This window comes from Hyperolius riggenbachi, chromosome 1 (genome assembly GCF_040937935.1).
Source record: "Hyperolius riggenbachi isolate aHypRig1 chromosome 1, aHypRig1.pri, whole genome shotgun sequence".
Taxonomy (NCBI): Eukaryota; Metazoa; Chordata; class Amphibia; order Anura; family Hyperoliidae; genus Hyperolius; species Hyperolius riggenbachi.
The window spans coordinates 465675845-465689051 of NC_090646.1; the positions used below are offsets into that span (position 1 = coordinate 465675845).

A 13207-nucleotide genomic window follows, 5' to 3' on the forward strand; every position below is an offset into this window, starting at 1 on the left:
TGTGACGCTGTTGAATTAGGAGCATGCGTGACACTGTTGAATTAGGAGCATGCGTGACACTGTTGAAGTAGGAGCATGTGTGACACTGTTGAAGTAGGAGCATGTGTGATGCTGTTGAAGTAGGAGCATGTGTGACACTGCTGAATTAGGAGCATGTGTGACGCTGTTGAATTAGGAGCATGCGTGACACTGTTGAATTAGGAGCATGCGTGACACTGTTGAAGTAGGAGCATGTGTGACACTGTTGAAGTAGGAGCATGTGTGACACTGTTGAAGTAGGAGCATGTGTGACACTGTTGAATTAGGAGCATGTGTGACGCTGTTGAATTAGGAGCATGCGTGACACTGTTGAAGTAGGAGCATGTGTGACACTGTTGAATTAGGAGCATGTGTGACACTGTTGAATGAGTAACAGTGATAATTGAGGCTCAGTTATGTATGGGTAAAGAAAAAAAATGTGTTCCACATTAATACACTGTCTACATAATATAAGCTAGGTTCATGTAATTTTATATTATCGGCACAGTTTGGTTCCAGCCATAATCTATTACGACACTGTTGAAGTAGGAGCATGTGTGACACTGTTGAATTAGGAGCATGTGTGACGCTGTTGAATTAGGAGCATGTGTGACGCTGTTGAATTAGGAGCATGCGTGACGCTGTTGAATTAGGAGCATGTGTGACGCTGTTGAATTAGGAGCATGTGTGACGCTGTTGAATTAGGAGCATGTGTGACACTGTTGAATTAGGAGCCTGTGTGACACTGTTGAATTAGGAGCCTGTGTGACACTGTTGAAGTAGGAGCATGTGTGACACTGTTGAATTAGGAGCATGTGTGACGCTGTTGAATTAGGAGCCTGTGTGACACTGTTGAATTAGGAGCCTGTGTGACACTGTTGAAGTAGGAGCATGTGTGACACTGTTGAATTAGGAGCATGTGTGACACTGTGGAATTAGGAGCCTGTGTGACGCTGTTGAATTAGGAGCCTGTGTGACGCTGTTGAATTAGGAGCATGTGTGACGCTGTTGAATTAGGAGCATGCGTGACACTGTTGAATTAGGAACATGTGTGACGCTGTTGAAGTAGGAGCATGTGTGACGCAGTTGAATTAGGAGCATGTGTGATGCTGTTGAAGTAGGAGCATGTGTGACACTGTTGAATTAGGAGCATGTGTGACGCTGTTGAATTAGGAGCCTGTGTGACACTGTTGAATTAGGAGCATGCGTGACACTGTTGAAGTAGGAGCATGTGTGACACTGTTGAAGTAGGAGCATGTGTGACACTGTTGAATTAGGAGCATGTGTGACGCTGTTGAATTAGGAGCATGTGTGACACTGTTGAATTAGAAGCATGTGTGACACTGTTGAATGAGTAACAGTGATAATTGAGGCTCAGTTATGTATGGGTAAAGAAAAAAAATGTGTTCCACATTAATACACTGTCTACATAATATAAGCTAGGTTCATGTAATTTTATATTATCGGCACAGTTTGGCTCCAGCCATAATCTATTACGACTATGGCCACTCGCATGGGGCCACCTTCATTTATTCTGCACAGGGGCCCACTGTTGACTTTGTCCGCCACTGTCTGGCGCAAAAGCTTGTCAGCAGCACTATAGATATATCAAGGCGCATTTTTATGTTCAACAGCTACTGCACTGATCATGAGTGTTTGTGGGCTGAAAGGGATGATATACTTGAGATTTTATCTGGCACAACTTGGTGCATGTGCAGGAGAGTTTTGTTGTACAATTGTCATTAGTCCAAATGTAGCATGTTATACACCTCACTGACTGTTATCTGTATTAAAGTATTCTACATATTACTAGTTGGAGGCTCCTGCAAACTATTTGCTATTGAGGTTCTTTTTCTGTAATTATTTTGGTTATTTGTCTCTTACATCTTTGAATGGGGTTATAAAGTATACAGCCAATTCTCATGGGAGGAAGGTTTGTGTGTTCTTAAAGATGTTATGCTACAGTGATGCAGCAACCGGTACTTGCTGAATTCACCATTACTCCTTGCCCTCTCTTTCATGGGTCACTAAGCTTACAGGAGAAGAGCTGCAATTTCCCTTCACGTTGTGACCTGCTCGTTTTGTCCATAGTTATTTTGGGAAATAAAAGCTTTTTGGCTTTCCTTTTTTCCTTATTCTATTTTGTAACGCGAATATCGTGTCTTATACCTTTCTGCTCATTCAGCTGGAAAAGGAAGCGGTAAGTGGGGGGTAAGATACAAACTATACAGGCTATTTTCTCTGTACAAGTGTAACCCATTCAACGCTGAATCCTTTTTATTAGGAAAAGGCACATTTCATGTTGGTTCAGCATGTGTGTCTTTATTCATTGCGAACTAAAGTGGCAAATTTCTAAAGGTAGACAGATACGATAATATGTTGTGTATGCCATACATTACATTGCAGAAGAGTAAGGGTGCCTGTACATCAGGTGATGTATGGGCAGATTGACCATGAGACAGATCTCTTACCTGCCCATAAACCACAGACTGATTTCCAACAGATTTCAGCATGAAATACTGTATGTCAGATATCGGCCTAGCGATGTTCTGCTGATGCCACCTGCCTGGCCACCCCCCAAGTGTAAAATGTCCCCCTAGGGTCCGTGTCCTGTAACTTCTCACCACTCCGCTACTATTTTTCTTCTAGGGCCCCTGAGGTGAGAGGCACATGGAGGCTGCCATATTTATTTCCTTGTAAACAATGCCAGTTGCCTGGCAGCCCTGTTCATCTTCTGGCATAAGCAGTCAAAACACTGGAACAGCTATATGGCTAATCCAGTAAAACCTGTGTCAGAGCACCTGATCTGCTTCATGCTTGTTCAGGGGCTATGGCTAAAAGTTTTAGAGGCAGCGGAGATCAGCAGGATAGCCAGGCAACTGGCATTTCTTATTTATTTAAGTATTTATATACAGCTGATATATTATGCAGCGTTGTACATAGACTTGTCCCTAACTGTCCCTCAGAGCGGCTCACAATCTAATCCCTAGTCTTAAAAGGAAATAAATATGACAGTCTCCATATCCCTCTCAATTCAGTTATCCTTTAAAGGGAATGTATGGGGATTTTGCTTTTGTTGTTTTATTTATAAAGCATAGCACTATTTTTTAAACTATTGTCATTTTTATGTTTGTAATCCATTTACAAGATAAATACCACCTATTAAATATATATTTAGACCACCAATTGCTGGCAAGCTTTGATTATACAAAACAGGACAGTTTTAAGTGTAGGCCTTTAAAGTAAAGAACATTAACGACAAAGTATGGGTGCTTTGCTCTTATAATATTAAGTTGTCCCTACACAGGTCATTAGTGGGTCGATCCAGCATGGAATTGATCACTTGCCAATTGGAAATCAATTGGATGGTACCAATAGATTTACTTTGCACACTTGATCTGATTTACTGTAAGCAGAAAGGAGAGGTTGAATCCAGGGCCGGGCCGAGGCAGAGGGTCCAGCCTCAGGGCGCAGTGTAGGAGGGGGTGCACAATTCACTCAGCTATCATTCCCCTATTGTGTTTGAAGCAGAGAGAAATAAGAAAAGGGGATACATGGCACTGACTGCAAGCCAGATAACTAGAGATAAAGGTGTTGGGGCCCTGGGGCACCTCTTTGTTAATAGAAATCAGTGTGTGATGGCTGGGGTGGGAGGGATGGGGGGGGGGGGGGCACTTTGGTGTCTCAGCCTTGGGTGCTGTAGGACCTTGTCCCAGCTCTGGTTGAATCAAATCCATTGAAAGATTATTGATCATGCATTCAGAGGTTAATTAATGAACTTGCTAGGAAATGAGCCACGTATATAGAGACTTGTTTACTGCAAAAGTAAAGCAACACTGTAGTCTGCTCACAAGAAAATAATGAGGGGAGCTGAATTACTATTCCCCCTCCAGGCCGCCATGGATAGTGGGAAAATTGTATTGCTGGCGGATGAATTATGCTGTGTTTAAAGAAATTTGAGCACCGTGTCCAAATTACTGTCTGAGCTCCGCTATAGCCAGAATTCTTATTACGACTTATGGTGGCACTGACTGTGCTAAAATCTTCAGCGCTGTTTTTACCAGGCTCCCACAAAAAACTGAAACATTTATATCAAACATTTAAGGTAGCCATACATCTTGCGATAATGGACATATTCGACCAAGAGACAAATCTCTCTCTAATCAAATCTGATAAGCGAGAGACCTGTTGGCTGCCCATATACCGCAGGCTGATTCCTGATCAATTTCATGTTGACGCTATGCCCCGAATATTCGGGATGAGCGATAAAACCCCCAGCGCGTCCCCCCTAATGTTGAATGTCCCCCTTTGGTTGCCTAGTATCGTGGCCGCATGTGTGACCTCTGACGTCACACGCACACCCTTATTAGGCAACCATGTGGCCGCATGTATGGAGAACGGAGGAATGCCGGAGACAGCGGAGGACAAGCGGAGGCCGAGGACAAGTAATATATCCTTTACACTGGGCACCGGGGGGAGGGGGGGGGGGGCAGGGGTGGGGTGGACATTAAAGGGGACAGCTCAGGGGGTTTCATCACTCATACCGATATCGCACACCATTACTGCCGCGCACACGATGAAGCAGGTTGGCCCTAAATCTTGCAGCATGTGCGTTCAACGAATGCAACCAATTTCGGTCTGATATTGGTCGCAATGTCGGTCAGGCATGCACTTGGCGGCACCGATTTACATCCGATTGGATTATAATAATCAAATCGGATAGTATATCAGCCAGCAAGTCCCCTGATGTATGGCTACCTTTTATGTTGTGAACACACAAGAAATATTTGCCTACTCTGCTTGGATGGGGGGGAAGTCACATTATCCCCAAATCTGAAGACCATCTGGTAGTAAGTATGGGTTTTTAGGGTTAGGGCCCATCAATTTCTTTGGGAATCAAATTCCCGGAGAAAGGCTTCAAAATCAAACTATATTCAAAGAACAAAAAAGTATATGTACATTTATTTCCATTGCTACCATATAACTATTAATGGAACAACAGTTTGTGCCAGTCCCTGGCACTAGACATTTCATCAAACAGCTGTACTGATATATAGAGCAGCACGACATGTTGCTATAAACATCAGGCTTATAAGATCCTAGCCCCTCGGCTTAACCCACTTCAACCTTTACATAGGGAGTAGGGACCATTTATATCTGTACATTAAAGTACAGATATACATTTTCTCAGTGGTACCTGCCACAACCCAGATGCTTATTAATTTAGGCAGAATGGATCCACATACTCATTCTTGGATAGTAAAGCAGAGAATTTTAAATGCAGATGACACAACACAACGGTCAAATGACCTTTTTAGAACTATCACAATTGTTGTGGCTTGTGTGATTTATAAGTGTAGGTCTTATTTAAGTATCTGCATATGGTTATTATTTTTATTATATATGTATGTATTTTCTTTGTTGCACTGCTTGTTCTAGTTATAGTTTATTTCACCTTTATTTTTCTGTTGAATTTGCTGTAATGTTCCAAGTCTGCAGTAAAATGAATAGTAATCCAATAAATGATGCTTTACAGTCCACTGGGTGGCGCCAGCATGCTTGGGAGTTTAGTAGTAAAATGACAGAAATGACTGTAGAAACCAGTTCATGTTCTTTCATTAATTATTTTAGGCAACTGTATCTACAAAGGTGACTATAGCTGAGACAAATTATCTATACCAGCTAAGAGATTTCCTGCACTTGGGAGTCGGGCTGATTCAAATCAGATGTACTGTACTTTTCAGAAGAATGTAAACATATAAGCAATGTAAGGATAATAACATTTACTTATGGACTTAAATGTGAGTGTATACTGTATATTTACCATGTTTAACAAAAAATTGTGACTTTTTGTTTCAAAATAATGTATAAAATACATAATATAATGTACACATAGCAAAACATGTGCTACTGACATCTAATAGCATGGATGAACATGTGGCATCATATTTTGTTGGTTAGCTATGTATATTTCTGTCACTGGCATTAAAGGGAAGGTCCAAGCAAAAAAAAAAAATGAGTTTAACTTACCTGGGGCTTCTACCAGCCCCATGTAGCCATCCTGTGCCCTCGTAGTCACTCACTGCTGCTCCAGTCCCCCGCTGGCAGCTTTCTGACCTCGGAGGTCAGGGCCGCATTGCGTACATTTTTACGCATTCCCGCTAGTGCAGGAACATTAACATATACATTTTTACGCGTTAGTGGTGCAACGCATACATTTTTGTTACTGCACTAGCTGGAATGCGTAAAAATGTATGCAATGCGGCCCTGACCTCCGAGGTCAGAAAGCTGCCAGCGGGGGACTGGAGCAGCAGTGAGTGACTACGAGGGCACAGGATGGCTACATGGGGCTGGTAGAAGCCCCAGGTAAGTGAAACTCATTTTTTTTTTTTGCTTGGACCTTCCCTTTAAAGGCTGTTGTCCTCAGTGTCCCTAGTTTGCACGTGTTTGTCCCCAGCCACTCCTGTATAATATGTGTAAGATGTTTACACTGCTTTTGAATGTATTTATTTTATCAGATATTTTTAAACTAGCAGGGTAACTGGTGTGTTCTTTACTAAGGAATGTAAAAGTAGCCCACTGCCAGTTATGTAAATACTTTCATAATTCCACAGGTATAACAGGCTCAGGGGTGCCCAGTGCCATAGGCAGGTCTGTTTCTGGCAATTTGGGTTCTGCAGACAAGGTACCTTATTAATAGGAAGCTCGTAGCCTACATTTATTTGTTTTGCAGGCAGGTACCAATAACAAATTGATGAAATGGGGTAAACAACAGCTCTGTGGTGCCCCCTCCTTCTAGTGTCACCCAAGGCTTCTGCGTGGTTTGCCTATGCCTAAAAACAGTCCTAGCTATAGGGGTCCTAACTTCTTGTCTTCCTTCTCTCTGATAGAGCAGGTGTTGTTGCTGCCAATTCTGTTAAAGTTGGTGCAAGCCAGGGCTCTATTGATATGTCTTCTTAAAAGACATCCAAACTTTTGTAGGTGACAAAAATTCCTCCCTCTCATTTCATCTTATAAGTATACAAGTATTCCATCGTTTGCTTCACAAAGCCAAATATAAGGTGCATTGCCGTTCCCTGGCAACGTGCACATTACCTAGGTAACACAGGTTGTGCTAATTGCACAACAACTTTAATTCCAGCATATTGTAGGGCTTGTTTCATTTAAATTACTGTGGCAGGAGAAGTGAAGCGTCGGCACTACAGTATTCGCTCAGCGTTTGGAAGGATATGGCATATAGCACGCACCTCTTCATGCACACTTCTGGTATTGATAGCGTGCTCTGATTAATTGAGAAGTTGCAACGTAGTAAAAGAGAGGAGAGGGAGACAATCGGCACTGCTTCTGTTACTATTTAATCCAAAGTGTGGTGGAACACATGTATATAATCCAAGACCGTGTATCTTCAAACTGTGGCATCAAAATATGCAATCAACATTGACATGCATGAACGTACCATTGTCTGAGGTGGTGTGGTGGCGGTGGGTGCTGGGCACAGATAGCCTTATGGCCGTTTCACGCAAAAACTGCGATTCTACGGAGGCTGCCCCGTAGATGCGCAGTTTTTGCGTGAAACGGCCGTAAAGCTATCTGTGTCCAGCACCCACCGCCACCGTTGTCAATGTTGATTGCATATTTTGATGCCACAGTTTGAAGATACACTGTCTTGGATTATATACATGTGTTCCACCGCACTCTGGATTAAATAGTAACAGAAGCAGTGCCGATTGTCTCCCTCTCCTCTCTTTTACTTCATTTAAATTACTCCTGACAACTTCTTGGTACCAGAAATAACAGAATGGAAGTAATTGTTAATCAGTGGTAAATGTTCTAATAAGTTTAGGGAGTAGTTATTTTTATTGCAATAAGTACAGTTGTGCTCAGCGTATATTTTCACCAAATAAAAATAATTGCAAACATCTGAGGACATATTGTAATTTTATAAAATATAGTAGTGTTTGAAAACCCCTTCACCAAGACCATGGAGTACAGCTAAAAATACATGTCATTTGAGATCACTTGACCCATATCGGAGTATTGGTAAATTCTGGAATTTATAAAACACTTGCGCTTAGGTTGAAAACAGACTTATTTCACTGAACTGTTTTATTGTTTTTTAGTTTGCAGGGCCCTTCACTGCTCTCGCAGACTGAAACCCACATCACAAATTTAAACAACTGGTAGAAGGATGGCTTGATGTTGTGCTGGAAAAGGTGACGTTTTTTTGTGTTGTATTTATTGACTTACTGATCCTTGCAGATGAATTCTATTTTACTGAACTAAAAAAAATCAAGTTGTATTTACTCCACTAATATATGACTCGTAGTTAGGGATGAGCAAGAAAAGAATCTCATTTTGGTCTTAGAGCAAATTGGCCAAAACTTCTATTACCAAAAAGTTCTTGAAATTCCTGGCCATTTTGGACTAAATTTTGTATTTTTGTGAATCACATAGAAGTCAACGGTGCGTACTTCTGCAGCTATTAGCAGAGCTTCCATACATGGTATCTTTACCAAATTTGCTAAGTATGTTAAGCTAAGTACTCCCCTCGCAGGGAGATGGATCCAGCGACATCTCCCTAACTACAAGTGCTCTGGTGATCCATCTTCCTTCATCTTCCAGCTGGCAGCTATGTGTGATGTTACACAATGGGCGCAACGAGACTTCAAGCGATCGCGGTACTTTGCATGGGAGTCGTCGGCGGTCTTAAAGATCCGATCTGCCATGACAGTTGTTATCGCCAATATGCAACAGTCCTGTGATCGTGCGTCTCTACCCATGTCGCGAGATCGCTTAAATGACCGTTCGTCGCTTAAAAAAATTGCCAGTCATTGGGAAAAGCACCGGAAGAATCGCGAGGTAGATACAGACCTTAAGGGAGACTCGTGGCAACAAGTCAAAAACATTTTTCAAAAAGGCCTTGTCATTTGTATGTGTTTGTACTTGTATTGCTGGATGTCCTGATTGTACATTGTGTTAAACTACTCATATCTATGTTTTCCACTCTTCGTATTGTGCTATGTACAGAACTACAGAAGATGTTGGCACTATATACATGGGTAGCACGGTGGCAGTCAGAGTGGATAGCACTCTCGCTTTGCTGTACCAGGTCCCCAGGTTCAATCCCAGTCAGGGCACTATTTGCAAGGAGTTTATATATTCTCTCTGTGTTCATGTGGGTTTCCCCCATGTACTCCAGTTTTCTCCCACATCCCAAAAACATACAGATAAGTTAATTGGCTTCCCTCTAAATTGGCCTTGGTCAAGACTATATACTCTGTACAGTGCTGTGGAAGATGTTGGCGCTAAATAAATACAAAACAATAATAATAATATACAGTGATGTGAAAAACTATTTGCCCCCTTCCTGATTTCTTATTCTTTTGCATGTTTGTCACATTTTTGTTTCTGCTCATCAAAAACTGTTAACTATTAGTCAAAGATAACATAATTGAACACAAAATGCAGTTTTAAATGATGGTTTTTATTATTTAGTGAGAAAAAAACTCAAAACCTACATGGCCCTGTGTGAAAAAGTGATTGCCCCCCTTGTTAAAAAATAACTTAACTGTGGTTTATCACACTTGAGTTCAATTTCTGTAGTGACCCCCAGGCCTGATTACTGCCACACCTGTTTTAATCAAGAAATCACTTAAATAGGAACTATCTGACACAGAGACGTAGACCAAAAGCACCTCAAAAGCTAGACATCATGCCAAGATCCAAATAAATTCATGAACAAATGAGAACAAAAGTAATTGAGATCTATCAGTCTGGTAAAGGTTATAAAGCCATTTCTAAAGCTTTGGGACTCCAGCGAACACCCTCCGTGAACGGACATGGAAAGGCCGCTCGGACGAGCGGCCGTTTCTATGGAAACCTGCAGACGACCAGTTTACGCCAATCGGCGTTAGCTGGTCGTCAAGAGGTTAAAGAGACTCTGAAGTCTCAAAAAAAGTATTTTTATTTAACAAATATGTTTAATATGTTAGCCCTAACTAAACCGCCACATTCCCAGGGGCAAACCCAGGATTTTCAAGTGGGGGGGGGGGGGGGGTTCCTGAAAGGTCTCCCTCAGCCATGCACAATACAGTATAATAATATGGTATGACATCATGCTGGGTACACATAATGCAATTTCCTGTCTGACCGACCGACAACATGATCGATCAGGAGCAGTTTGGATACAGATAATAATGAGGACAGCCAACATTGGTAATGAAGGGGAAAGTGAAGCATTCACACAGCAGGGCACAGGGCTGTGCTCATACCTGACTCTGTTAAGTTCCCCGGAGCTGCTCCATGCGCTGTACACACGCTGCTGCTACATCCAAAGTCAACTATAGCAGGGAAAGAAAGGGGGCGTGCTGTGAGCTGCAGGATATTTGCAGATATTCTGGGGTCTCAACTAGGGCTGAACGATTTATCGATTTAAAACCGAAATCGCGATCACGGAAACGACGATTCCGTGATCGTGAACGCTGCGATTTCTCACGATATCCCTCCCGCCCTCCTGCAGTGTATCAGTTCAGCCAGGCAGGGGCAGGCAGTCAATCTTCCGCTTGCCGCTCCGTGTAAGTAGCGGCGGCTTAGCGGTACAAACCAGCTTCTTCCTCCTTAGTGCCGCCTCCACCTCCGATGTCATCACAGGGCTCAGCCTCTCACTTTTTCCCTCCGCCTAGCATGTCATTGGTTGGGCGGGTGGCCGGTGCAGGGTCTCACACTTTCACACCGCCCAGCCTGGCACTTCATCAGCTGGGCGGGCGGTAGATTCCGCCCACAGGCTCTCGGTTCTCTCTTCTCCCGCAGACTCTCATGCTCTCTTGCTCCTAGCATAGCGCACCACGGAGGGCCTGTCAGTCAAGAGTTTGGCCAGGCAGTGACAGACAGTACCACTACCTACTACGAGCCAGGCATCTAGGCTAAGATTTATAATAGCTCCGCCCCCTGCCTCCTTTGCAACTCTGCAGAATGCACATCAGATTACTCTGACACCCTGTGCGACTCATTCTGTGTGTGTGCAAGATGATGTGTGCTGTGGGCACTGTGCATTTGAGCTGAGGTGACTGTGAGCTGGACTGTGTGATATACTAAAGCTTGATTGAAAAAAAATCATGAACCAAATCGAAACTGCGATTTCTGACAGAAATCGTGCAATTCAATCTTTTTCTAAAATCGTTCGGGCCTAGTCTCAACTTGTGCCCGTCCCCAGACACTGCATCGGCCCTGGTCTGAGGGGGGATTCTGGGCAGCTGTAACCCTCCCTTGCGTTTGCCTATGATTCCCGGTGCTGTACACTATCTAAATCCCCCCCCCCCAAACTCCCTGGGAGGGGGGGGGGGCAATCTGGGCAGCGCTTCTATGAGAAGCAGAGCTATGAGCCGCAGCTCTGCCTCTCAGCGCGTCTGTCGGCCCGGATCGCCTCCTCTCCCCCGCCCCGCTCAGTCTTGCTTCACTGAGAGGGGCGGGGGAGAGGCGGAGATCTGCCACTGACAGACGTGTGTGAGGCAGGGCTGCAGCTCATAGCTCTGCCTCACATGGAAGAGTAGAGGGCAGCAAAATCCAAGACCGAGAAAGATGTGGATTTTGCAGGGGAGAGGCGAGTTAGGGGGGATTTAGATAGTTTACAGCGGTGGGAATGTGGCGGTTTAGTATTGACGATCAAATACACAGAGCAACTTTAAAATCTAGAGAGGAACTATTGAAGTACATCCCAAAGACTGAAAACAACAAGTCCCAATAGTGGTCACCTACAATCCAAGATTAAAGATGCTGAGGAAGATATCGAAAGCCCTGCAACCAATACTCCACAAAGACAAACGCCTGAAATAAGTTTTTCCTGATTTACCACTGCTTGCTTTCAGACAACCTCCCAATTTGAGACAAATGATTATCAGAAGTGCATTATCTACACCAGAAACTCCAGGCACATTACCCTGCAATAATACAAGGTGTGAGACCTGCCCTTATATCTTGTGCACAAGCCAAATACAAATACCAAACTCACAGAAATATCATCAAATGCAAGACCAATTTTCCTGTGAGTCATCCAATGTTGTATACATGATACGCTGCATGAAATGCCCCTAAAAAGGAATCTGTATAGGAGAAACAGGACAAAAACTGAGCACAAGAATGAACCATCACCGCTTTAAAATTAATGAGGGTAAAATGGACACACCAGTGAGCCAACACTTCTGTGAACCAGGACACAGCATGCAAGATCTCAAAGTATTTATTCTTAACCACTTAACGGCCAGCCAGCAGTGGTATTTCCATGAATTCAGTTCACGGCGGGGGGCTCCGTGAACAGTCTGCGAGCCTCCGATCGCGGCTCGCAGGTGAAATGTAAACACGCGGGGAAGAAATCCTTGGCCGGGGATCGCCGCCATCTAAGGCGGTACAGGACGGATCGCCGTCCTGTACCGCCCATAGTGAGGAGGAGAGGGAGGGGGGAATAGCGCTGCGGAGGGGGGCTTTGAGGAGCCCACCCAGCACAGATCAACGAAAATTCCCGCGGTCCTTAAGTGGTTAAGGGCAACTTCAAAAATGAACAAGCAAGAAAGATTTCTGAGTACAAATTTATGAAGATGTTTAAGACATTAACAGAGGGTTTAAATTGTGGAATGGGATTCATGACTCCTTATGCAACATGATTTACTTGGCTTTATGATCTTCAGAAACCTGCTAGATTTCATGTTTGCTTGCATGGCTCCAGCCTGCTGATTACCTGACATCTAACTGCTAAACAGTAACCAGCACAGCTGCCATCTTTGTGTTTACTATTTACCTGCATCAGTGTTTTACTTCAGCTTACATCTGGAAATATACCTGAAGAAGGGGACTAGATCCCAGAAAGCTTGCATTATTTAACTTTATCAGTTAGCCATTAAAAGGTATTACTTTTACAAGACTTTGTTTTTTTCTACCTACATAATTTGTTTGGCTAACACAGTACAGAAACATTTTTACTACTATCTTGATGTATATAAAACCAGGCAATATCAACTTTTAACAGAGGTGAGAATTTCTGAGAGGAAGCCTCAATGATCAGCACAGTTCAGATAAAAAGAAACGTTCTCAATTAACCACTTCACCACTGAGGGGTTTTACCCCCTGACCACCAGAGCAATTTTCACCTTTCAGCGCTCCGTCCATTCATTCGTCTATAACTTTATTATTACTTATC

At 43.3% G+C, this 13207-nt stretch overlaps 1 long non-coding RNA gene across 9 annotated transcripts in view; it reads left to right on the forward strand.

Annotated features, from left to right (window-relative positions):
• The window catches only part of LOC137521055 (uncharacterized), a 523185-nt gene that overhangs the window by 30673 nt on the left and 479305 nt on the right, over positions 1–13207 (forward strand). For 8 of the 9 annotated variants that reach the window (XR_011022005.1, XR_011022007.1, XR_011022008.1 and 5 more), the window contains exon 2: positions 8139–8231. This is a non-coding gene — a long non-coding RNA (uncharacterized lncRNA). Of the gene's footprint in view, positions 1–5649; positions 5786–8138; positions 8232–13207 lie in introns of all 9 variants that reach the window. The other variant, XR_011022012.1, reaches the window with a different exon arrangement.